The following is a 27,754-nucleotide window of genomic DNA, read 5'->3' on the forward strand; positions in this document are numbered from 1 at the left end:
AATCACGGCTGTGAATGGCTCTTTGGTTTCTTCACAGTTCACTCTATGGTGCCATAATTCACTTGGTAGGATTTGTTCCATCTGTTACTCCACTTCTCCACATTGCTGACCACCTCCACTGATATCCCAGCACTATACAAACCTAAAAAGCAGGTACACAAGGCTTTAATAGGGCTTAATCCATTCTCCGCGAGCGACACTTTCCTCCTTTTGAAGGGGCAACGTTCTTCAGTCTTTTCAACCCAGAGCAGAATTTAGATATGGAAACTATTCAGTGATGAAGTGTATTGCACAGAACAGGAATGCTGGAAAAAAGCAAACTGTCTCGAATTGGAGAGTCTAAATCTAGACATTGCTTTCAAAGCGTTATATTTCCAGTAAATATGGCATTCAAACATTTTCTTGTTGTTGTTTTGAAAGTAGAAGCTGTTCCCAATAGCTAAGAAAGAGCACGGAATTCTCAGAAATTATTGTCACATTGATGTTAATCAGACTGTTATATCCAGCGGCCATTAACACTCAGGAAAGTCTTTAGCATAAATTATTTCATTATAAATTAGCCCAGCTGATTGTTGTTTGACTGTAAGGCAGGTTCTCAGAGTTTGAAAAACGATTAGTTGTTAATAGCATTTCCTAAACAGTCCTGCTGAGAAGGCTTTAGCTGGCTCTAACTTGTCAGAACATGCTGCGTAGGAAGCAAGCCCCATTAACCCATTCAGTGACAAAAGTCAAAAAAGTCAACAGAGATGCAAAAGCACAAAGGTGGTACATAATCTGCTGTGTCTGTGTTCAGAGTGCCTGAGATTCAATTTGATTATACTGTGTACGTGATTTTCAAGGAATAGCGGGGTATATACATCCATAACCAAACTGCATATCAAAATCTCCACTAAACCTTTCTGAATTCTCCTTTGCAACTCTGAAAACATTCAAGGGTTTTGGCAGCATCTAGGTTAATTGGCATCCCATCCATCAGCTTCAACATCCACCACCAATACGCGGTAGCAACAGTGAGTACCAGCAATAAAAGGCTCTGTAGTAACTCACCAAGACTTCTCCAACAGTACTTTCCAAACCTGCAAACTCTAACATCCAGGAGGTCAAGGACAGCAGTTACATGGGAATACCACAATCTGCAAGTTCCCATCCAAGCCACACTCCATCCTAAGTCATTGTTCTTTTACTGCTCCTGGGGTCAAAATACTGTAACTTCATTCCTCATAGCACATGTGAGCGTCCTTACACTTTATGAATACTTAATAGCAGTTTGAGAACCAGCTCACTACTACCTTCGTCAGGATGGTTAGGGATGAGCAATAAATGCTATTCTAGTCAGCAATGCTTATAGCCCATGAATGAATAAAAAAGTGTACATCTCACATAGAGATATATCAAAAGAGTATAGGCATAATCTCAATAGATGTAATGTCTCTTCGCTTTACATGGTTCTGTCAATCTTTAACATTTTTATGACCAACTTAGCGTGTCATAAATGCACCTTATCTCTTATAACTAAGAATTTAAAAGTCACCATACGCTGTCCTACTACTTCCTCAGACTAAGCTATTTGGAGTGACTAAATGTGTAGATTAAGAATGAAAATAGAACTGGGTCATTAAATAAAAGAAAGAACTGTGGATGCTGGAAATCTGAAACAAAAACTCAGCAGATCTGGCAGCATCTGTGGAAAGAGAGTTAACATTGCATGTTCAAATAACCCTTCTTCAAAACTAGGTCACAGCCTGCATCATCTGCTGCAGGGATTTCTTTAAATAAGTGTTATCTCCCTCCATAACGATGCTTAAAATTTCAATATTAAAACCACCGGTTGGCCACAGCCAACAGTTACTGCTTTTGCCAAGTCATTATCCAGTGGTGCAAATAATGGTCCTGTGTGTGAGCTGAACATTCCAAACAAGAACATGAACATATTGTAAGATTTCATTATTATAATGGACAAAAAATCCTTATTTCTGCTTGCATGCACACTAGAACCTTTCTGGCAGACAGGGTTCAAAACAGTTGCTTTAAAAATACTTCTTTTCTGCCTCTATTTAACAGTAAAACAAGATACAAGGTTGAACCACATTAACGTAACCTTGTGAAGTCTGGCCAAAACAAGTGTATTCCTCAAAGAGTTTGGTCTCAAGATTTAAGGGAGCTTCAGCCAGAACATTTTGTTTATAATGGCAGGCTTGGAATCATGAGAATTTGCTCCATTGATGCTCACATATTAGTATGACTGTAACAGAATACAACAAAATTTTCTGCTGATTGTGCTGTATATTAAGCTGGATAAGTTCAGCATAACCAATATTAGTCAATATCCCTTTAGCATAATCCCTTCACATTTTAATGAAATGGAGCACACAATTGGCAGACCATGGTCTCATCAAAAATTGCTGCTGTTTCAAAAACAGATTTTTGACAAGGTAAGGAAATCAGAAGAACTAGGAACAGGAGTAGGCCATTTGGCTTCAGATTTGCAACATATTCAGCACACAAAAAAAATGACCAAGTGTTTATTCCAGGCTCAGATCTTGCAGTTAGTGGTTAAGTATTGAGCTTGGTGCTGGCCTTGAAGAAAGCTGCTGACATGAATCAAAACCTCTCTGTGTTGTAGTTTTTCCTTTTCCTGATGACACTTATGTCTGATGACAAGTCAAGGAGATACCTTGGAGCACAAATACGTCAACAAGCAAGCAAGCACCCAAACACATTGTAGTATTCACAAACTGCAAATCAGGAAGGTAAAAACAAATAATATCCCTCACTTTTAATTTAACCTTTCCAATCATAAAATAAATGGTGATGATTGGATTACAATAGAAGTTAAAAATAAACAAACTTTACTTTTTTAAATATGGATCATGTTATCTTTATGAAGAAATTTAATATTCCACAATTGTGAAATTGACTTTTTGAGGCTAGTGAGGTTATTTAGCAGTAATGAGATTCGCCTCATGCAGCACTGCTTAACTTTTCAAGGGTTTTTTGTCACAAGACCTACAGCATAAGACTGGCAAATTCAGTTAGTTCAATTGATTTCTCATTATTATTGTTTGCCTCGGGTGCAGAGGTGTGTGGGTGGGGGGGCATGGAGGTGGAGAATCATGGAGGTGTGTGGGTGGGGGGCATGGAGGTGGAGAATCATGGAGGTGTCTCAATAGCCTGATGTCTAAAGAAGCATAGAATCCATGAACAGATTCTGGATTTCTGCATCATCTAGCATGTTCTACAATAGATTGCTGTCAGTTTCAGTGAAGTAATGACGCAGACTATTGTGCTTTCATTACTGTCATAAAATCTAGGTCTATTTCTGCAAGGTTTCTTTTAATTATTTGTATTTGTAAGTATTATAAATACTGAAAAATTAGACTTGCATTTATAAAGCACCTAAATGACTGCAGGAGAACTACCCAATCTTCAAAATACCATACCACCAATTAAGGACTTTTCAAGTGTGGTCACTATTTCAGTACAAATTGCAGTATCCCCCAAAAATCTATGAGACATGGGATTTTTACTTCCATAATAGAAGGTAGAAGGAACTTCAGTGTAAAATCTCATTCTATAGGCACTACTTCCAGAAGTACAAATCCCTCAGTTCCATGCAGCTATGTCAGCTCATACTTCATGCTCAAATCTTTGGAGTGGGACTTGAAAGTACATCCTTCTAATTCAGAGAAGCGGGTGTAATCACTGAGCCAGGGCTGGCTCTCACACTATCCCTTTGGTTTAGCACTTTCAGCTATTAGGGTTGACACTATGTAACAACAGGCCAGCATCCAAACAACCTCAGGGGTTATTATCTCTCCCATTCACTTTCCCTCACTATGAAGGACTGCCTGACTTGTGCTTAGCGTCCTTACATCAAGGCATACTGCATATTGAGAAAGCCCATGGTGGGACATTTTATTTTGTTGATTCCAAACTTGAGCAATCCATGAAAATGAAAATGTAAACACAAAGAATTAGAAAATGTGAAGTAAAATTGATGAACATGACAGAATTATTTAAAACCCTAGCCCAAAAGAAGGAGGCGTTCTCACAAATTTCAAAGGGGTGTAACAATATTTTGGCTTCAAAATCAAAAGGGAAGAAAACAGCAATTCAAACGTGTGTATTCCAATACATCACAGCTGAAGTTACAGTAGGCAAGCTCTAGATCATCCCCAGTTTTAAGCAATTCTCAATCTGTTAAACACTATTAAGTTTTCTTTAGACTATGGCTAAGTGTAATCAAGTTCTTTATGAAAATGGAAGGGAATTCCTTAGAGACAGGGAGACAATATAGCTAGGAAACATTCAAGTAATTCAACCAAAACCCAACATTGGTAGTCTGTGTGAAATGTTTGTAAGTCAGATGTATAGAGAAGTAGATAGTAGACATCTGATAACTTTCTATTCAATATTCTCTGCTTCTCCCACATCATTTTTGTCATTGTCCTACGACAAACTTACATTTCTGAAACAGAGCAGTGATTGCATCTTATCTCCCAAATTTTGAAAGTTGATTTCAGAACAACCAACATGTATACCAACCAAAGTAGGAATAAAATAATTTCTTCGTAATATTTTGAAAACATGTTATTGAAAATAACTTCAGAAGCCATAAAAAATTTTTAAAAAACCATTATGTGTTCTCGAAGTTTGAAAAACCAGCAGGGAAACTTTCAATTCTGGCCCTCACTGGGCACGCAGGAGCCTGAAGACAGACAGATACCAGTTGCATGTGAGCTTGGACATAGGACTGACACACACGCTATGTAGCTCTTTGTAGGTTAATGATATAGTTAACCATTTGCTCCACTGGTTAAAAGGTACTTAGGGATCCATGCAGGACAATCTCTCATGTTTCTCTTGTTCCTATAAAAATATTTTTGAGATGGAACTTCAGCAGTTCAATTAAAACAAACATTGATTACTGCTGAACATTCTGTATTTGTGCCTGAAAATCATGTATGTGTTCTACAATCCACGTAGTCATAGTTGTAAAAAAGGTCCAGCCTATTTTTGGGCTGAAGTGAAAATCAATTGAAGCAGGCCTTGGGCAGCTGGTCAGCTCTCACTTCAAAACTCATGTCAATCTTCCCATTCTCCAGTCTGTACCCGGCAGTAGGCAGATGAAAATTGTCTCCGTATGAAGCGCTGAACTGCATTGTTATGTGGTCCCTCTATTCCAGTGCTCTTGTTTTATAAGATAGGGCTGCTAGTTATATGTGTAGTATTTGCCACCATAAGTTTGGAACTAAATATCTCTGGATTTAATTTGGGTAATTTCTTAACTATAGTAATGTTTTGTAGAATCACTTCAAGCAACCAGCAACCTCATTGTTCTCTGCCTCTATACAATAGAGTACTAAAAGGGTCTTTTAATTCAATGATGTGTGAATTTTTACCTTTTTTGAATTGTAACCACACATTTCTTTGTTCCTTCAGCAAGTTCTGCATCACCCAGGAAACAACATTCACTTTATTGTCCTGTTAACATGTTGTGCACATGTTTGACTGACTTTCCATTTGAAAGCTAAACTGAAAATTTCAATAAAAATAATAGGATGCACCCCCCTCCCCCCAAACCCTCACACAGCCTGCCCACTCCATAAAACAATATTTAAAGACTGTGGAGGAGAATTTAACATTGATAGTAGTCTTTGCAATAAGGCATAAGCCCACTACTGATTCATACGTGTGAGGGGGAGGGAGGCCTTGGTAATTTAGGGCACTTATAAGTGGATATGAATAAATCATTATATTGTAACATCTGAGCCCGGGATTTTAATAATAGAGTATCAGGAAACTGAGTTGTAGGCGCATTGATCTTAAGTCCAATTCAAAACCAGAGAGGCTAAATGGTTTACATAGCAATTAGCTAATCTTATTGCAAATGTGCTTTGCATTCAGGCAGCATAAGAAAAGCCCATTCACGCATGCTAGTAATTGGTTTAAGTGTTTAAGTGTGTATATTAAAGAAGGACTTTAGCCCGTGAAGAACTTTCCTTCCACGGTTGAAGAAACAGTTGAAAAGTACAAATGAACACCAACAGGAGCCAATGCTTAGAGGTTAGAGATGATGTGCCTGCCCTTAGCAGGGGATTACTGCAGACAGCTGCAAGGACAGACCATGATACTGAGCAGCAGGCAGGCAGCTGAGTTAAACAGCGAGAGACAAAGCCTCCACTTGAGCCCGGTCACCCCAACCGATGTGAAAGACTAAAGGTGGCTTCAGCTGCAATTTTCTGCACCACTTCTGTGGGTGTGCTGTGCTTCAACTCTTTTCGAAGTCTCCATCCTGCAAGTCCCCATTATCAATTTAGTGACTGACAGTCCCGCAGAAAGGAAAGCAGTATCTTGTATCTCCCTCTGTCTAGCTGCCACCTTAAACTGAGGCAGATTCTGTGCGTTGCTGCTGTATAAAATGGTTGCCACTCCAGATAAAAAGACACAGTTAGTACACAATTTATAAGTAATCTGAGAGATTTTATCCTGAATATCTTCATTTTCATTTTTCCCCATATTAGATGTCGCTTCACTGAGATCACCTTGGTACCAATGGGGTCCCAAGGTGGTCAAGGAATGTACACCTATTCCTTTAGTACATTAATTCTGGTTCAGAGCCAGGACGTGGGGAACTTCTTTAATTTAATTTAAATTTATTCCAAATTAAGAAAATAGGTGGTAAAGACAGTACTGTTGTCAGATTGCCCACAAATATATTTCAAATCACACAATGCATTGGGTGTATGAGGGAAGAAGATAGGATGCTTGTCGCTCCCTCAGGTTTGATGAAAGATTACAAAGGCTGTGAAAAGATGTTACACTTCTGGCAATAAACAAATGCGATAAGCATAAGAATCTTTAAAAAATAAGGACAGGCATTTAGAGAATCATTTGAGAGCTTCTGATTTCACAAAAGCTGCTGATTGGCAGCGCCACACTTACTCTGTGGAGGCAGGGGAACACTGGAAGGTCATGAGCAAACAAGCTGCCTGTGCATTTCCTGGCAGCCAGTGCACAGTTGTAATCTACAGTCTGATTTCAATCTGATAATCAGAAAACAAAAGAACTGTAAAAGAGGAGGATTTTATTTAATTTTAGTTATTGGATGTCTAAAATATATAGAATATTATATGTATACACACACATCTGCCAGTTCCAAACTTCATGCTCATTAACATCATTGGGCTCCCCTGTAAGTAGGTTTATGTGTCTTCACTGGCAGTAATCTATTTTTGCTGCCCAATATCCAGACATACAGCAGCATTTTTCAATGAGTGCGACAATATCTACTTATACAAATTGGATGTCATGATCCTTGTAGCCGTTCTTGAATGCACATCTCCAATCTATCAAACACCACAATAGTTACCATTGCATTCAGATGAGGCTCAGCATGAAGAATTGAACTGCTTTCGTTGCAGTAAGTGGTTGCACAGCACAACAGAACATCGCAACTTGTCACCCTACTTTAACTGTGAACAGTTTCTCCATTGCATAAAGAAAATAAACTGAATGATGTATCCCAGATAATGCAATATTACAATCTCCATAGCTCACCATGTTCTCCACATTCAGACCATCTTCTCTAGAACAATTTGTAACCTTCTTGAGGTTGACAGGCCTAGGGCCCATCTCTCTCCATGAGCAGATTCTGTTTGCATCCCAACCACATGCAGTTCTTTCATGTGTTACTGCTGAGAAGGTTGTTTGGTAGTTTTACCCCTGACTCCTTCCCTGCCCAGGACTTGAGCTGAAGCACTGTCAATTAAATTCCTAAGATAAACCCATGTTGTGAATGTAGGAAGATTGTTCCTGCACCATTTTATGGATAAATGCCTCGTAGAAATTGTTGAAATCAGATAACAAACCCCTATTTCCCAGTTCATTGTGGGCATGAGTTTAATTGACAGTGTCATTAATGTAACAACCTCTTTTTGTCTAGTCGCTTGAATCCTTTTCACTGTTTAAATGTAGGCATGTTTTTTATGAATTACCCTGTAAAATCCCAAAGTAGAAATCAGATCTGATCTATATTGCAGCTTAAAATGAAAATTCCCTCCTGGCCAATTAGCCAGTCACTTCTGATTGTGATGGTGCCACCCAAAGTAATCTTCGTTGCATCCTACATCATTGTTGCTTGGTTATGTTGAAAATCCATAGCCTCTAGGAGCTCCTGAGAAGCCTGATAGATGGTGGGGCTTGATGCAAAGAAGGTAAAAGGCATGAGAAGGACAGGGCTAGTGAGAACAGTTTCCTCTGGCACCAATGGAGAAGGGCTTTATCATTGATGTGATGGCAAAAGTGCCCAGTGAAGTGAGACAAGCTGTTTTCCAAAGAGGCAGCTGGGCCCTCCCTGGGGGGCCAGGGGATGGGAAGCACACTGGGAGGTGGCTCACAGTGAGTCAAAACTGGAGCTGGGAGTGGTTCCTCACTGCGCGTGGTTTAACTGGGAGAGGCCTCCAGGCAATTAAAGATCCTCAAAAAAGAAAATAATGTGTGAGAGAAAACAAAACTTGGACTAGAGCCCTTGGCTTAAGGACCAACTGAAGCAGCACCAAGGTCATAAGTGGGGCCTAGACAACTCCTGCAGGAAGGCAGCAAACAACCTGAAGTGTTGATTCATAGAATCCCTGCAGTGTTGATAGAGACCATTCGGCCCATTGAGTTTGCAACGGCGCTCCAAAGAGCATTCCAACTCTTTTGAACTGCCTCCATTAAACACTCCAGGAACAGGGACAACAAGGGGTTAAAAGACAGAATACATCTCTCTAGATTCGTTCAGGGAATCCAAAAATGAATAGTAGTGAAACAGCCTTTGCAGGTGCATTGTTTTAAAATCAAACACAAACAAAGATCTCAAAAGGAAATTTACAGAACCTTACTAAATCAGAATGATACCACCTGGGCCAATGAAGCAGTCCAGCCCCCGAGGTGTCATCGGCCTTGACAAGCTTTGACTGTGCCAGTGAGCACCATATGCTCTCTTTCCAGGGACACTCGAGCACGGACATAACCGTAAAAGAGGGCAAAGAAGTCAGGAACAAGCCCATCCATGGCCCACTCTCTGGACCCGTTGATGGCCAGCCTGGCCAGGCCCAGGAGCAGAACCACGAGAAGGCCACTTGACTGGTTCTCCCCTGCACACGCCACATGTTAGTAGATCAGGACCATGGATCCGAAGTGTAACCAAAACATTAGGAGCAGCCCCTTCAAATACCTAAAGACGAGCTGGAAACAGGAACACGTGACGTAAACATGGAACACACTCTCATTCAGCCACGAAAACAGCGTGTGGCCTGCCACCTGGTGAAATGATGCAAACTGCAGTTGCACTGGACCCTCTGTGTGCAGCACTCTCCACCCCAGATCCCTGATGGAAAAGCAGAGAACCCCTGTGTATGGGACCTTCCCACGGGGATCTCCACCGCTGGAGGCCAAAATCGCACACCAAGGCATGTCCAAAAGCATTGAAATGAAGACAGTGCTGCAACAGCCCATACAGGAGACACCTCTGTGCCATCCTGGTTAAACAACCTAGCCTACACATCTCTGGACACTACGGGGCAATTTAGCAAGGCCAATCAACCTAGCCTGCACATCTTTGGACTGTAGGAGGAAACTGGAGGACCCAGAGGAAGCCCACACAAACACGGGGAGAACTCGCAAACTCCACACAGACAGTCACGCATGGCTGGAATCAAACCCAAGTCCCTGGCACAGTGAGGTAGCATTAAACACTGTGCCATTGTCCCACCCATGATTCCACCTACACCATGCTAATATAGTTGCCCTCTCCCTGACTCTGCGTAAACCAATGTTGGGAAAGTATAATCAAATAAATCCCTACACAACCTGCCAAAGTCACTGCCTGTGGAAGTTCAGATAATCATTCTTTACCTTCAGATTAGTGTGAAGAATAGAACAATATACGTTGAAGGCTATTAGCATGATGTTGCTATCGGTTACAAAATTCAAGTTACTCATCTATATATGAGTTATCTATATCACTGTTTGGATGAGTCATTATTCTCTGTGCAGAATGGAGTCTAATGTTTGTATTTAATTCTCAGTTACAGTTCCTCAACAGGACTGAAATTTAACCCAGATCATGTCCTCACCTAGGTGTAACTGTGGCAGCCCTCAAAAAATATTTTAATCCCACCTTTGGCTTACATTCTGTCTTAAATTCCAATCACACCTGGTCATATCAGTCTCTTCCTCTCGTATTTCTCAGCTGCAGACCTGTTTGCAGGATTTAATTTTTATCACTAAATTATCACTGCTTGTGTGTTTCAAATTTCCACTCATTTCGACTATAGTTTTGGTCAACAAATCGCCTAATAGTCCGAGGAAGCAGGTCATCGTGATTTGCAACAGCCTGGTGGTAAGAATATGCCAGCTAACAAATTGAAACAATCTATCCCATTCTGCCCAGTAAGAGGAGAGAAAATTAATAGCTTCCTGCTGCTGAGTGCAAACAATGTAATTTATTTAGGTAACAGTAGTCAGTTCCAATGCACATGAGACCAAGTTGAAGAGCTGGCATTTATCTTGCACTTGGAGTGGAGTACTTATTTTTTGAATTGCTAGTGATTTGTGCTCAGTTTCCTGTACCAGCACAAAGATATTTTGGTACAGTTTCATCTGAATTACATTTCTCTCCCCATCCTTTGGACTGCAAGCTATTTACAGCAGGCTGGCATTGTTACCATACACCTAACTGTTGGGTCATCTCCTCTGGTGATGCATGTCCATGTCCTTCCCAAAATCTTCACTGCCACCATTTGGAAAAACCTTCCCAATTGTTTAATAGGTTTTCAGCATCGGCTGTTTGGTCTGTAATTTGTACAGTTATTCTCAAGCTGAGCATCTCTCGACGTTGAGCACAATGGACAGAGTAAGATTCATACCCCACTGCTTAGGTAGGACAACCAATTTCTTGCTAAGATTTTTGAAGAAATACATCATTGTAAACAGTTCTAGCCCAGGAACAATGATCGCCATCGTTCAACAGGTCACCAAAGGTAAACCAGCCTCCACGTTAGGTCCAAATTCAAATCAAATTCTCCTGCAAGCGTGAACGGACTTCCAGTTCATCACATGTCACACAGTGGGATGTATGAACTGAATGTTAGGGTGGATAATACAAATTAGAGATTAATTAATGCCTTAACTTATTATAGACACTAGAGGATAAAAATAAGATTCATTAATAAGTACATGGATCACAAACATGTGACTACCCCATGCCTAAAAACTTCACACTACCACTCAGTTACTTGAATACAGTCCAATGTGAAACACACTGCTGAGTGGCTTCATGTTTAAGAGATACTTGAGTTTGTTTTAAACTTAACATCTATTATGACATCTCCTTTCTAAGCATTAATGCAAGGGATATAGGTATCACTGGCTATGACATCCTTCATTGCTAATCCCTAATTGCCCAAGGGGCACTTAACCATGTTGGAGTCACATGTGGGCCAGACCAGTTAACAATGGCAACTTCCTTACCTAAAAGACATTAGCAAACTGGATGGGTTTCTCCCCCATCTTCTAACAACAGTTTCATGATCAATATTAAATTCTTAATTCCAGATTTTTATTGAATTGAAATGCCACCATATCAGCATTTGAACCAGGGTCCCACAACATTACATGGGTCTCTGGAATCACATTCCAGTGGCAATACCCCGAGACTATTGGCTGTCCTTGAAAGAGTCTGGTTGTAACAGAAGCTCAAAGTGGCTGTGAAAGAGCTTCTAAGCAGGAGGATCAACTCAATGGAGCAGCTGGTCAAATAGAGCACTTCTAAACTCTCAGATTTAGCACGAAAGCCTTCACGGGAGGTAGGTAGGAGCAGAGAAGTCATTTTTGCACAGAAAGCCCAATTTCCATATTTATTCTTCAATCTCTATTATTGGTACTGTTTTGCTTGTGTGGGATCTTTAAGTAGGAAATAAAAGCACATTGTGAGAACTCAACTTCTCCCTTGCACTGACTAGCCCAGATAATGTTGATGAGGAACGAATATGGACTGAGACTGAGTAAAAGGACATAACAGAATTGCAGGCCCTTGAGCGGCATAAAATAGGATAAAGGTCGCGTAGTTACAAAGGTGTATACATCAGGACAGAGCCAAATGAGGTTTATAAGTTATAACTCACTGGAATATTTGGTACAGGATGGCTTGATACTTGTAAAATTCTTTAAAGTGGCTCAGAATTAGTGTGATTAGCCAGCTTTGAAGGGTAAGGATGTTATGCAAACCACAATGACTCTGATATGACAAGGCAACCTTGATAGGCTAAAAATTCCAGTTCCTGCGTTCAAAGCTGAAGCTGATGTTGATCAGATCAGAATTGTTCTGGATGTGAGTTTGCTCGCTGAGCTGGAAGGTTAGTTTTCAAACGTTTCATCACAATTCTAGGTAACATCATCAGTGAGCCTCCGATGAAGTGTTAAAACACATTGATTTGGAGCCAATCTACCATCCTCTGAGAAAAAGAACAGGAAATGACATCGCCAACGCAGGAAATGACATCACCAACCCAAGGAAACCTAACCAGATAAATAGAAAGCGGGACATAACACCAGCGCTTCGTCGGAGGCTCACTGATGATGTTACCTAGAATGGTGACGAAACGTCCGAAAACTAACCTTCCAGCTCAGCGAGCAAACTCACATCCAGAACCTCAACCTGAGCTACAAATCTCAAAACTCGTTAGATCAGAATTGTATTGAGAGTTCCATCAGGCTGAACGTAAGATCAGTGTATGGAGCTGACTCACAGAACACAGGTCACCTCAAGCTCGAGACCAACAGCTGCTGCAAGTGTATCAGCAAGGACAAAGGATATATTGTTAATTATTTGGCCCCTTGACCTGTGATTTTGAACAGAATGCAAGGGATATGCACATTTTAAGGAACAAAAACAAAGTCGCTGGAAAAGCTCAGCAGGCCTGGCAGCATCTGTGGAGGAGAAAACAGAGTTAACGTTTCGGGTCCGGTGACCCTTCCTCAGAACTGATGGTGGCTGGGAAAACGTCAGTGTATATGCAGAAAATAGGGAGGTGGGTGGGGTAGGGAGTAAACGATAGGATAGATCCCGAAGAGAGAGAAAGACAGTTGGACAGACAAAGGAGTTGCTAACGATCAGGCTGGGAGGGTGAATAGTTGTTAATGGGGACTGTTAGTGCCTAACAACAGCGGGTGTGTAGTGGCAGGCTATGTGATAACAAGGCCTGGTGTGTGGGCTGGGGGTGCTGGGACATGGGAGAGTTTAAGCCCTAAAATTAGTAATATTAATACTGAGTCCGGTGGGCTGTAGGGTCCCCAAGCGGAAAATGAGCTGTTGTTCCTCTAGCTTGCGCTGGGCTTCACTGGAACACTGTAGCAAGCCGGAGACAGAGATGTTGGCCAGGGAGCAGGGTGGTGCATTGAAGTGGCAGGCAACACGTCGGTCAGGGTCTTTCTTGCGAGCAGAACGTAGATGTTCTGCAAAGTGTTTGTCAAGTCTATGCTTCATTTCCCCAATGTAGAGGAGTCCACAATGCTCACAATGCGGTCTCCTCTATATTGGGGAAATGAAACATTACCCTGGCACCATCCCTCACCTCTTCCTCCGTTACATTGATTACTGTATCGGTACTTCCTCATGCTCCCGTGAGGAGCTCAAACAGTTCATCCACTTCATCAACACCTTTCATCCAGACCTCAAATTCACCTGGACCATCTCTAACATCTCACTCCCTTCCTGTCTCCATCTCCATCTCCGATAACCAACTCAGCACCAACATCTATTTCAAACTCACCAACTCCCATAGCTAAATTGACTACACCTCTTCTCACCTACCCTCCTGCAAAAATGCGGTCTCATACCCCCAATTCCTCCTTCTCTGCTGCATTTGTTCCCGGGGGGAAGTGATCCACTCCCAGACATCACTGATGTCCTCCTACCTCAAGGACCATAACTTCCTCTCTCCCATGATTCATAATGCCCTCAACTGCATCTTCTGCATTTCCCGCACTTCTGCCCGCAAACCCCCTCCCCCCAACAATAAGAACAGAGATCCCCCTGGTCCTCACATATCATCCCACCAACATCTGCATCCAACATATCATTCTCTGCCACTTCCACCACCTACAATCCTCCCCACCCCTATCTGCCTTCTGTAGCGACTGCTCACTCCATGCCTCCCTCGTCTGCTCCACACTCCCCACTAACCCCACCATTTCTGACACCTTTCTCTGCAACCACAGGAAGTGCTACACCTGCCCCTACACCTCACCTCCATCCAAGGCCCTAAATAAGCATTCTGTATCTGACAGGGATTCACCTGAGCGTCTTCTAACCTGGTCTATTGCATCCATTGCACCCAATGTGGTCTCTTCTATATCAGAGAGACCAAGTGCAGACTTGGTGACCAATTCGCAGAGCATCTGTGCTCTGTACCTTCCAATCAACACGACCTTCCAGTTGCCAGCCATTTCAACTCCCTTTCCCGCACCCTCGGTGACAGGTACATCCTGGTCCTCCTCCAATGTCACAATAAGGCCACACGAAAATTGAAGGAACAACTCCGTAAATTGCACCTTGAGAGCCTACAGCCCAAGGTCTCAACATAGAATTCACTAGCTTCAAAATCTCCCCACCCACCCCTGGCCTCATCGAACGTCCTACCTCCCTCTCATCCTCGCCTCCTTGACCTGACACAAACTGTCCATCTTCCTTCTTACCTAAATGCCCAATTTTCCCACTGACCAATCTCCACATGCATCCACTTATCACCATCCCACCTACCTCCTACCAAACCACCCTCATTCATTTCTGAGCTCCAATCCCCTTCTCCCAGCATAGTGAAAGATTAAACCCTATAATGGAACAAATTGTAGAAACTTCCATTTATCGAGAACACAAACAAGTTTACAGATTTTGCTACTGCTGATGATACAAAACATCAACAACCAAAAAGAACTACAGATGCTGTAAGTCAGAAACAGAGACAGAAATTGCTGGAAACGCTCAGCAAATCTGGCAGCATCTGTGAAGAGAAATCAGAGTTAATGTTTTGTGCCGCGTCACCCTTCCTCAGAAGGGTCCTCAGGGTTACTCAACATGAAACATTAACTCTGATTTCTTCCTACAGATGCTACAGACCTGCTGGGCTTTTCCAGCAATTTCTGCTTTTGTAATCAATCGAAACCTAAGATCTCAAAAACTCTAACTCTTTCTTTTTAAACTACCTATTATTGATGATGCTTTTTGCATTAGAAACTCTCCCCTTTTTAAACTTTCTCTGTTGAAGTTGATTAATTATTGTTATTGGGGTTAGTAAATAAAAACAAACCTTTCTTTCTATCAAGAAACAGTGCAATTGGTTTCTTGATTTTGACTAGTACTTCACTTTAATTGGTGTATGACATAACTGCACTCTCAAACAAATTCAAAATTCATATTGTGGTCAGCTAAGGAGGTTAAAACAAGAAGACTGAGTCACCCTCTTCACCCGGATGTAACAGCTTATACCTAGCACACAAAGCTGAGAAACACACACAGATCTCCTCAAAAATGAGATAGACAGAATTATAGTGCGAGCAAATGTGCATCAGCTGGGACAGTAAAGACATTATTAACCCATCTGACCTCTTGATCTGTGAATTTGAACAGCATGCAAAGGCGTATGCATATCAAAAGGGGTCTTTGTAGTCACTCCTTCTGGATGGTGTTTCTTTATTGTACAGTAACAATGACTCTGGGTTTGGAAATGTCATTTCCCTTTCTGTGCTTACACCAATCCCCTGAATAAAGTTCTGCAACACATATAGTTTGATATATTTTGGAAAAAAAAGAGTCTCGAATTTACTACCTGCTGAACACAATTGGCAATAAAATGCAATTTTAAAAGAATCTTGCATTTCAAACAGTTCCTGCTTGAAGGTACTGAATTGTCACTTCACAAAAGTATGGAATTATCATTTGCTTACATTATTTGAGCAGCACATTAGAGTTACAGAATACACAACTCACCAGCTATATAAACTCCACGATATTTATTAATCCATGGCCACATTAGAATACTTGGGGTGGAATTTTCTGCTCCCAGATTGGTGTCAGTCAGTGCTGATGAGAAAGATGAGAAAATGTAGAGAATGAAAGAAATCAGAATCTCAAAGTTGAGTTAGTATTTTGCAATTTTTCCCTCAAGATTTAATGGTGACTTCGGAATCTTGCTATTGCAGCAACCACATTATTTCAATGCATTTACACAGAAACGCAGGAGATAGGAGCAAGTGGAGACCATCTGGCCCTTTAGGCCTGCTCCACCATTCGTCACGATCATGGTTAATCATCCAACTCAATATCCTAATCCTGCTTTCTGCCCATTACCTTTGATCCCATTCACCCCAACTGCTATATCTTGCCACCTCATGAATACCTTCAATGTTCTGGCATCAACTACCTCCTGTGATATTGAATTCCACAGGCTCACCACTTATCTCTGTCCAAATCGTCCACCTCAAATCCTCAGTCTATGACCCCTGATTCTGGACACACCCATGATTGGGTACATCCTCCCTACATCCACCCTGTTTAGTCCTGTTAGATTTTTGTAATTCTCTATGAGATCCCACCTCATTCACCTGAACTACAGCAAAAACAATCCTAATCTGGTCAATCTATCCTCATATGTCAGTCTTGCCATCCCCGATATCTGCCTGGTAAACCTTCGCTGCACCTTAACTGCCTGTTCACAATGCCATCCCTGCATGCTTCATGGTCACTATTTCCCTTGAACCTTCATCCACATCAGTCAGCATTAACAAACCAAGAACCTTACCACATCAATACTCCTACTTTCTGAGCACCTCATATGTCGTTTCGGCTCATTAAAACCTTGCTTGGGAGCTCAGGGACACCAACAGCTTGTAAGCTTTTGCCCGGCCACTTAATGAACAGACCACATCTCATGCACCTACAGAATGCATCTTACAGCTTTTAGCTTTCTTCCTTAGTGCTCACACATCCATGCTTACTCTGAGACTGCCAGCCTCTGTATAACTCGTCTTCCTTTCCAAGCACACAGTCAATGACTTCAACATTAACTGACAGGCTGCTAGCCTCATTACGGATCTCATTGTTTCCTTAGTGCACGGGCTGTTTAGTGCTGACCTACAAGCAACCGGCATCAGTGGCTTGTATTTTTTCGAATGCAGAGGGAAACACAGAAGGCTTCTTACCAGTGGGATCCATGGACAGTTTAAAGGGGTGGACATGTTAATGTATGGCACTGTGCTATGTCAACATCATACCGGCAACATGTACAAGCACCTTATGAAACAAACACACTGAATCTTCTTCAAGTCTAGCTAAATATGAAAGTCAAAGAGGAGCAATTCTTACTGAGTGAAGGGGGACTATCGTCAGTTAGAGCAGTGTCACCAGCAGTCTGGAAAGGTGCTGCTCTGATTCCAGTCTAGGGGCAGGCCACAGATCAAGTCAGCAGCCTGGTCCTATCAGAATCAGGGGATCTGTGTTCTTGAAATCTGGGAATTAGGCCATTGTCAGTCCTGTGGATCAAATACAATCAACCCAAGGATTATAGGTAAGTTATTTGGGGTGCTGTGGTTACATCAGTCTGGGGTGTAGGTTAATGAGACAAAAGGACTGATTGAATCTGTTGGAAGAGTAGTTAGTGACAGTGCATGAGCAGGAGATATGGTGAGCCCACATTTCCAGAAGTGCACATAGCTATTCGACTAGGTGGGCAGGGGCATTAAACCTGGTATCAAGGAAAGAAACTGCATTGGTCTCGGTGTGTAGCAGTGCTGTCAGTAGGAGCTGAAGCCTTTTTCAGAGGGTTCATCCCTGTCTGACTGAAAGCCAAATCAATCAGTGAGACTGATATCCATGCAAGCATGCTGGCAAAATTAAAAAATACACATCTCATGAAATCATAACTCCACAACATATGATGAAATGCAGAATTTTAGGTTGTGTCTAAAACTCACACGTGTTCGACGGCAGGGTAATGAGAGAGAAATTAGGACAGCGAGCCTAGTCGAATGTTCTTCTTGATTTTAAAACAAACCCCCAAGATGGTCGGCATCTGCAACTTAACGCTTCAAGAGTATGATTCCTGCATGGATTGGTGAGTAACATTCTGATACAAACCATTTCTCCAAGGTTTCTGTTGATCTTTTGTTATAATGGGAGATTGGAGAGCCAGGTCAGAGATGACCTTTCTCTAAAGTAATTCAGACCTCCTTTGTAACCTTCCTTGACTCTGTCTGCCCTGACATGAGGCACCTGAGAGTGTCATAGGGGACAAAAATCGGAATATAAGCAGCAATTTCTGTCAGATTTCACCCAGTTCTCCGCAAGAAGGGAGGACGTTGGAACCGAAATACACAATTCAGCTCTTTGGGTACACTCAACCATTCAACAGAACCATGACAGATTTCCTACTTTAAAACTTTACTTGTGTACTCTCCAACTTTACTTGTGTACTCTCCCATTATTCCTTTATCATATTAACATCTGAGAATCTATTGATTTCAGTCTTGAATGTTATCAACAACTGAGGTTTCCCAGCCCTCTGGGCCAGAAAATTCCAAAGTTTCACCAGCACTGAGTTTAAAAATTCCTCCTCATCTCAATCCTCAATGACCTAACCATTATTCTGTGACTTGTGTCCCCAGTTCGGATAGAAATAATATGCAAGGATTTGGGGAGAAGGCAGAAGATTGGCTGTAGTTCACGATGCTCATTTGAAGAGCTGGAGCAGAAATGATGGACTGAAAAACTTCCATCTGCTTTGTAACATTTCTGTGATTCCCTTCTATTTTGCCATGTTAAATAAGGTGCTGCATAAAATAGAAATTGGTATGTGATGTACAGACCTCGTTACTGTACATTTTTGCATGTTCAATGGTATCAATTGGTAACAAAATACATTAATGCATTGTTGCATTGTTCTAACTATATCTCAGCTCCATGTGTTATCTATGTTCTGTGTGCAATTCTCCAGCTTGCTGGGACCCCAGCTTCCTACATTCCTACTCCAAATGGAGTGAAGCAGTCTGCTGCTATTATTGTCACTGGTTTGTAGGTCAGGTAATGTCCCAGCATCAGTGTAATGTGTGTATAGACATGTTACAGGTCCAGCATTCATATCATTCAATGAATTGCAGCTGTAAACCCAGAAGGGAAAACAGTAAAATCCTGCAAAACTTGGAAAGTCACCAAAATTTTGAATGGTGAAATAGTACTTCGATCACAGCTGCTATTCTCTAAATGTTGGAGAAAGGCAAGTAGCATTCTACTGCGACAATAACCAACTGAAAGAGAGACTTGTGTTTGTGAGACATCATCCAGGTGCCAAGAGACTTCTATTGAGACTATGAATGGATAAAGAGCAGACCATGAAATCCAAATTTTCCAGGAAATGTCAACTGAAGGCTCAGCTGATAAGTGTTTGGCCCCATATTCCTCCAAGCATTCGCACGTGAATGTTTCATTGAAGGCAACTGAGGAGTAACACGTCAGTGCTTACATCAGCAAAGAAGGGACAAGTACCTCTTTTGTGAACTTTTATAGACAAGAAGTTCGATTTTCACATTCTGTTTCTTTTAAAGAATGTTTAGCAAACAAGTATATATGAACCATCTTCAGTTTTATCAGAATCATACTAAAGCTTTTGCTCTCTCTACCCAAACATACATTTGGCACATCGCACACAGAAAGGAATACACAAGCAGCATTTTAGTTTTGTCCAAAATGTATGGATGGAATTCTAGGGATACTCTGTTAGGCATAGACACACAATTGTGTTAGTTGATAGATTTGTTGAAAGTTCTTGTTGTTTTGCATGTTCAATATATTAAATAAATTTGAGTGCTAAAAGTCTGGTAGAGTCAATGAAGCCCAATGGACACCACAGACCTCTCTCTCTACATCTCCAGTCCTCTCCTTAAGTTATTCTCCTTGGTAGCACTCAGCAACAATTTCTGCTCTATTAGCACCATTAATATAGAAAAATAATCATCCTAAAGAGTTAGAAAGAAGAAATGGCGTTGAATTAAAGATCAAGAGACTTGCTTTAAATACTTTCAGGAATGTAGATATCAGACAGTAATTAATATTTTATGTTATAGTCAGCTTTTAATATCACTGGAAGCCATTTAGATTATTATTTTCCCCTATTTCATCTCCTTCTCTCCTGCAGAAGATGTCTTCTATGTGGATCCAAATGTCATCAAACTGTTTGCTACCTTTCTCAAGTGGGTCTTCTCAATGCTTAGGCATCAGCAATGAGCATTTGTAAGATACTGTTACACTGGAGCCTAGCTCTGTTCTCATTCAGCTCTTAAAGCAAGGGCTAATTAATTAAGATCAGGAAAATGATCCTTGGGATTTGCCAGGGACAATAAAATTCAAATGTATTGCTCCTGCTTCTACTTTCTTTGAGGTTCAATATCTCAAAAAGGCCCTTTGATATATGCGTGGAACATGCAAAATGCTTAGTTTTTATATACAGGGAAAGACAAGATTAAGGTCATTTACTAGGACTTGAAGAACCAAGGAATTTTGCATATCCACTGCCATCACAAAGGAAAATTAATAATGTTTGCAGTTAAGCAGTTATTTTTTGGGCATTCCAAATGCCTGTAACAACATGAGCAGACAGATACCTGAGCATAGGGCAATAAGCCTTTTAGTTACTCCCTCCTCACTCTGCACTAAGTGCAATTTTCTGATCAGATATACCTCGTTGAAGTGGAGATTACACCAACAGGATGTATTAAGAATCACAGAGACATAATAATTTATCACAAGTTATAATGTGTTGATTTCTCAAAGTGTCTGATTACTGAGTTTTTACAATTTCGGTAAAATTGGGAAAACGTATTTTGGCCTTTGAGAGCTACAAGGCTGTAAACAGTATTTCCTTCTTCAGCTGTGCATTTCCATTTTAGCTTCGTTTCCTTGCAACTTTGTTACTTTGCTTTTATATCAAGTAATGCTTTTTTTTGCTGTTTTACTTAAATTTTTGTCTCGCCAAATCCAAATTTCTAGGGATGTCTACAATTTCAGTTGCTGCCACAAAAGTCAGACCATAGAAATTCATCGGAATTGCTCTTTGTCCTTTTTTACTTTGGCAGTGGATGATGAGCATTTTGGGGAGTCAGATCTGTTTATACATAAGGCAGACAGTGTTCGCAGTTGCAGCCATGGCTACGCAACAAAGCCCTCCTCGCTGTGTTTGTCTGACGCCCACATACTGCAGCAACTCTGACAGCACCTTCCAAAGTTGTGACTTCTACCAGCTAGATTTATAGGCACAGCAGATACAAAGGAACATCACAAGCTGCAAGATCCTCTCCAAACCACGTACCATTGCGACTTAGATCCTTCACTGTTCCTCTTCCAAGATACTCTCCCAAACAGCACCATAAATGTATCTTCATCAGGTGGACTGCAGTAGTTGTAAAAGATACCTCATTGTCACCTTCTCAGGCAACAAGTGCTGTCCTTGCCAGTTAATTTATAAAATGGCAGTCAGGAAACTCTTTACATCATACTGGTGTTCATCTTATTGCCTGAAATAGGCAGGTGCTTTGGACACCAAACTTAAGACCTTGCTAAAAGGGACTGTGCCACCAAACAAGTGTTTTGTGGGTAACCATCCATCCTGAGGTTATTGTTGTCCTATTAATGCCAGCATAGGGCATTCAAAATTGACCCCTAGTGGCTGTCCTGTGTGTACATTGTGGCTTCGAAAGACATTCTGTCCAACTTCAGAAGAAGAAGAAGAGTATGCATCACTCCTTATCCAACCACTGTCCAAATGTACCATGAGCATATAAAATTACTGTGACATTCTCAACCTAGCACCTCTCTACCATAGTTCATGTCATCTTCAAACTTGGTTACACTCTCCCCGGATACTCTGTGGGACACACAGCTCTGATCCAGCTTCAATGGCAATATCACGGACTAGCAATCCTTGGGTACTGGTAAAAAGCATGGGTTCAAACTCCACTTTTGCAGCTGGTAGAATTAAAAACTAATTAATACCTCTGAAGTTTAAAGCTAGCTTCAGTAATGGTGACTATGAATCTGTCATCATTTGTTCTAGGACCAATTTAAGGACCCCATTTTCCCTCAGTTGCTATTTGACCAGTGGGAGCTGGAATAATTGCCTCATGGGGAACCTGAATAGCAATCCTGTCCTTGTTTGCTTACAGAGATGTTGGGCCTTCTGGGAATCCCCTCCCCGTCTTTTCTTCCAAACTTCCTACACTTGCCCCATTGCCACACCCATTCCCCACAACCTTCCATACAGCCAGCGAACCCTGCTCAGAAAACCCATCCCCACCTTACTCACCTGCTTCCAGAGTCCCTGGCCCTTTTTTGGGATTTCCATCACTTCACTGGCACTCGTGATAATGAAGAGCTGTTGGCCTCCATTTGGCTGAGAACCAATGAGTGAGACCCTTGTCTTCTGAATTAAATTCCACCTCTCATCTTTGATTTGAAAAATGTTCCTGTTCAAATAGCTGATTTAAGGACTTGAATATTGGATGACCTTATTTTGTCAGCTGTTATTTCGCACTTGGATACTGACCCAGATTGTGTTTGAGTTGCAGCATGTAAATCATATTGAGCACATTCTGGGTGGGATCACCACTTAAGAATAAACATGTGCTTGGAATAAAGGTAGGAAGATTGCCTTAATTGAGATGTTGTCAGTTTGCCGATTGCTATCTAAAGGTGATCGAGCTGCAAGCTCCAAGCCACAGTGCAGTAGCACAATCCAAGGAAGTTGTATTTTCCAATAGATTTTTCAATCTGAAAGGACGATCCCAGAAAACCTGAAATCCTGGGGCAGAAGTCTCCTTAAACGAATTGCTACAAAACTGTTCAGCAGCCATTAGGATATCCCTACCAAATGAATTCATCTGTTGCAAGCAGAAGCTTATAGCTACACCGGAGCTGTCGCAAAAAGCAACATCAGGTTCAACACTGAGAGAAGCTGCTTGAAATACATAGCAGGCCTGGCAGCATCTGTGGACAGAGAAATAGGTCATTTGTGTAAATAAGGAGGACACATTCCATGGACTCTACATTTCTTTCCCTACTCTGTGCTACAGAGCCACCCACGGTGGTTAGTACTGCTGCCTCACAGTGCCAGGGACCCGAGTTCGAGTCCACCCTCAGCCAACTGTCTGTGTGGAGTTTGTACCATCTCCCCGTGTCCATGTGGGTTTCCTCCAGGTGTTCCGGTCTCCTCCCACAGTCCAAAGATGTGCAGTCTAGGTGGATTGGCTATGCTAAATTTCCCATTGTTTAGGGATGTGTAGATTAGATGGGTTATAGTGGGATGGGTCTGGGTGGGATGCTGTGTGAGTTGGTGTAAACTTGTTGGGCCGAACGGTCTATTTCCACACTGTGGGAATCTATGATTCTACGATTATTCTCTCTTCTGTCCATAAAGTGCTCACAGTCAACATGTCTCTCTCCACAGATGCGCCTAAGACAAAAGGATTAATTCTACCTCTACTTTCATCTTACCACTGTGGGCTAATCAGTTTTTAGGATCTCTGGGCCACTGTTCTCACTCTCATCATCCTCTTAGTTCCCATGAACACTGGGTATTTCTGGCCTTATGTGTTCTAATTGTAGCAATCTTGACTATATTGGCACGGTCGAGTCAGATCTAGACTTGAACACAAGTTTTAAATCAACACTGTTATGCAGTACCAAGGGAACTCTGCGCTGTCGGAGATACCAACTTTCACATGAAATGTTAAACTGGGACCCTCTCTCAGGAATTAAAAGATATATGACTAATCCAAAGTGGAACCAGGGAGCTCTCTAGTATCTTGGCCTATATCTATCTCTCAACTAACATCACTAAAACAGCTGCTGTGTAATTATGGAGGCCTTGCTGTGTGTAAATTGACTCCTACCAACTACATTACAACTAAGAGTGATCCAAAGCTCTCCTCTAACCCCCTGCTGCAGGTCCACACTCCATGCTTGGGAGTTATGGTAGCTCAGTGGTTTGATTCCAGCCTTGGGTGCCTGTCTGTGTGGAGTTTGCACATTCTCCCCATGTCTGCGTGAGTTTCCTCCGGGTGCTCCAGCTTCCTCTCACAGTCCAAAAAGTTGCAGATTAGGTGGATTGCTAAATTACCCATAGTGTCCAGGAATGTGTAGGCTAGGTGAGTTAGCCGTGTGAAATGCAGGGTTACATGGATAGAGGTGTAAGTCTGGAGTGATGCCCTTCAGAGGGTTGGTATGGACTCAATGGACTGAATGGCCTGTTTCCACACTGCAGGAATTCAATAATTCTACGCAACAACAGATTCAAATGTGTATTTGTATGCTATTCATGTCACCTTCTATGCCATGCTTGCTAAATGTACAAGAGCTGTCAGGTTTTTTTGGAGGAGCAAGTCACACAGGAACAATTTTTTTGTACACGTTTTGCAGTTGCTTCCTTGGGAGAGGCACTTGCATTAAAAATCTGCTGCTTAGCATTATCTCAGCACCTTTCCTCAGGTCTGCCATTTGTTTCCACATTTATAGCCATGTCCTCTGGGTGTTGGAGAGAGAAATCACCATGTCAGTTGTCCCCTGCTGGGCATTTTGGACACAATTTACTGCAGAAGGTGCCTTTGATTATCAACCAAGGCAAATCTTTTCTTGCTTCACAATAAGCATTGACACCTTTAGGGCACTTTCTGCAAATATGGTCACACTTATATGAAAAGGAAGCTCCATTCAGAAGATTTACTGACTTGGAAGTTTAGAATGGTACTTTCATTTCTTTCAGCATTTCCTGTAATTTATCGAATGCAAGAAAAGAACCTTCAAAAGACGTTTGCTCTCCTTATGCTTTGCATTTGGATGGTTTTACATAAAATCTTATCATCTTCCAAATTTCATCTTTAAATAGATTCTGTTCTACAGAAGAAAAAGTCAAACAAGGAAAGTGACTGAATCGGGCTGAACATCCAACTACAGCATATTGTAAACTACCTTAGCCTTTATGATCCTAATTTTGTCATGGTCATTCTCAAACAAATCTAGAACTGTGCATTTTTTGTTTGTTCTATGTTAAATGATAAGAACTGTCTAAATCTCTGAATTCAATCCTGGCTTTTTGACCAACAGAGCGTTCTCCACCATTTGTAGTTATGTCTTCAACTGCCTGGGACCTAAGTTCTGGGGTTCCCTCCCTAAGCATCTCTGAGTACGGTGGGTTAGTGGTAGGGGAGAATGGAGGCTCAATGAGAACAAAATAGGGATGGAGTCGAAAGTAACATAAGGGATGTCAGAGCATCAGCCTTGGAGGGAGGTGGGTGCGGAGGCAGAGATAAAATGAGTAAGAGGTAGCAGAATGTAGGGCACGACACATGCCCTGGCAGCACAGAAAAGCTCATTGACCTTGTTTCGGCACTGCAAGATCACATTGACCCAGGTGGCGACCTTTGACCAGGCTGGCATCATCTAGTAACGCTGACTCATCTGAAGGTTGCCTGGGAAAAGGACAGCTCTCCATTGCGCCACCCTAAAGACCAGGAACTCCAGCTCCCTGTTGGAGAGACATGGTACCAACTTCCCCTCTCAGCCATTTCTTTACACAATCTCCAAAAATGAGTCGGGCAGCTTCCAGACGCCAGAGCTCCCCCAGGTCCCAAGCAGGCTTCCAAAGATGGTGCAGACACAAGAGATACTGCTCTTAGGGCAGATAACTGCTGAGCGACACATTCTTTCACAAAGGTTAGGTGGCAAGTTGGAGCAGAAATCAGATGTGAAAGACACTGTGCGGATGGGGAGGTTAGCTAGTGATGCAAGTTTGGCAAGATGTGACATTAAAACTCATTACCTCTTGCTGCGAGATTCCTTTCATAAAAGTTGATGCAACTCAGCCTTAGGTAAAAAGGTTAGATTCAGGCTTAAGTATTTGAGATTCTTGCCAAAAATGGTTAACTCAATTAGTATTATTACATATTCTATATTCCAATTCATTACAATTGAGATGAATTGTCCATAAAACCTATCAAAGGCAATGACTTTAGGAGTGTGTGAAGGGCTCACATCTCCTATCTCACGAGAAAGGCATCGGTGACAATTATAAGGTATCCAACTGTTGCTACTGGTCCACCAAAACATCCTTATTCAGGTCCTCCCGGTAGTGGAATAGGGAAGATCACACGATAAGCCTACACTTTGTGCTTTTTAAGGACCTGTTTTCTCAGCATGATTGAGGGCAACCGGGTTGGAGAGAAGACAAGTGAGGTCCCTCATTCCCCACTTCCATTTCCAACCCACCTGGTCAGCTGCAAACACTGTTTGCCGGCTGTGATCATCCAAGGGTGCTCTGCAGCAGACAAAGGGTTCAACCCAGCACTACTGTTTCTAGAAGAACAACCAACTTGGTCATCTACAACCTCAAAGCAGAAGCACTAAAACAGCTAAAGTCAGTCTGAAGCCAGCCACATCCCCTAATGATAGATTCTGTGTTATTTTTATTGTAGTGTTTATTTTACTTTCTATTTTAATTCCTTTTATTCCAGTTTCGCCCACCACTCCTTCCCCACTTAATGATCTATATTTGTTTTTGGATGAATGCTGAAGATGCATTTCATTATTTTATTTAGATAAGCTTAAGTGTAATAAAGTGAACCTTTTGGTAAGCTTGAGAAATAAAAGCTGCCCCATTGGTTATTTCATGCACAAACAATTAAGTATTCAAGGAACTGACTACCATTATATCCTTTTCAAACAAAACAAACTTGTTGTGGTCAAACAAAAAGAGGGAACTGATTTGGTCTCTCCTAACCTGATCGTAACAGAACTGAATGTTTTTACTGTTAAACTGAGGTGAAAATAAACAAAAGCACTCCCAAAGATAAAATGATTCTCTGATGGAGACATTCAAGACATTAACATGGGAATGGTTATGAAATGAAGACATGGAAAGGACTTTGGGTTCTTTGGCATAGGGAGTACCAGTACCAAATTTTGAAATATTGAGAGGGAAAATAAGAGGAAATTTCTATAAGTAATGACAAAATGAAGTGAAAGTCAATGAATGCTCCACTCTCCACAGTGATAGCTTTGGACAGTGCAGACTGAAGCCAATTCAAGTGTCAGTCCTTGAAGTGACCTGTTGAGAAGGTTTATTCTTTTTTTTCCCATTTATTATATTGTCCATCAATTATTCTTTCAGTATACCTAAAGGAATAATTGCATTTCAAAATCTTCCTCACAATTAATCCCACTTAGTCTAGGGCTGACCTAGAGCTCAGTCTTCACTTTTACTTTTATTTCACTCTCCATGAGTTTGTCACAATTATCCTTCAACAAAAACCTAAACATATAAAACCTATTCTTTTTAACTGTTGGGTAAATTTGTTGAATCAATTATTCGGTAGGAGTGTTCATCTTACAAAATTAAATATGAATGAGTAATTCTTTTTACTGGCATTCCACCCTCACCCATGCACAAATAATTTTTCATTTGTGTAATTGCACAGAGGAAAATATGGTTCTCAAGAGTGAATTTATGCCCCTGGGGATCAGTTCACAGGTGACGCTGACATGACAGTGCTGAGCAATTGGTACGAGACCAGCACAGGTGAGAGAGAGTAATGCCCTTAGGGACATATACCTTGAATGCTATATCCAAGGCTGCTCCCTTTGAAAACACCTTGTTAGGAAATCTGAGCTTCC

General features: G+C 41.5%; 1 long non-coding RNA gene across 1 annotated transcript in view; it reads right to left on the reverse strand.

Moving 5' to 3' along the window:
* LOC132210937 (uncharacterized) overlaps positions 1 to 16,934 on the reverse strand; it is a 37,380-nt gene extending 20,446 nt beyond the window's left edge. The window contains exons 1-2 of the long non-coding RNA XR_009447190.1: positions 16,845 to 16,934; positions 16,034 to 16,126 (exon numbers count right to left, since the gene is read on the reverse strand). This is a non-coding gene — a long non-coding RNA (uncharacterized LOC132210937). The remainder of the gene's footprint in view (positions 1 to 16,033; positions 16,127 to 16,844) is intronic.
* Positions 16,935 to 27,754: the final 10,820 nt, after the last annotated feature.

The sequence above is a fragment of the Stegostoma tigrinum genome, chromosome 24 (assembly GCF_030684315.1).
Source record: "Stegostoma tigrinum isolate sSteTig4 chromosome 24, sSteTig4.hap1, whole genome shotgun sequence".
Lineage (NCBI taxonomy): Eukaryota > Metazoa > Chordata > Chondrichthyes > Orectolobiformes > Stegostomatidae > Stegostoma > Stegostoma tigrinum.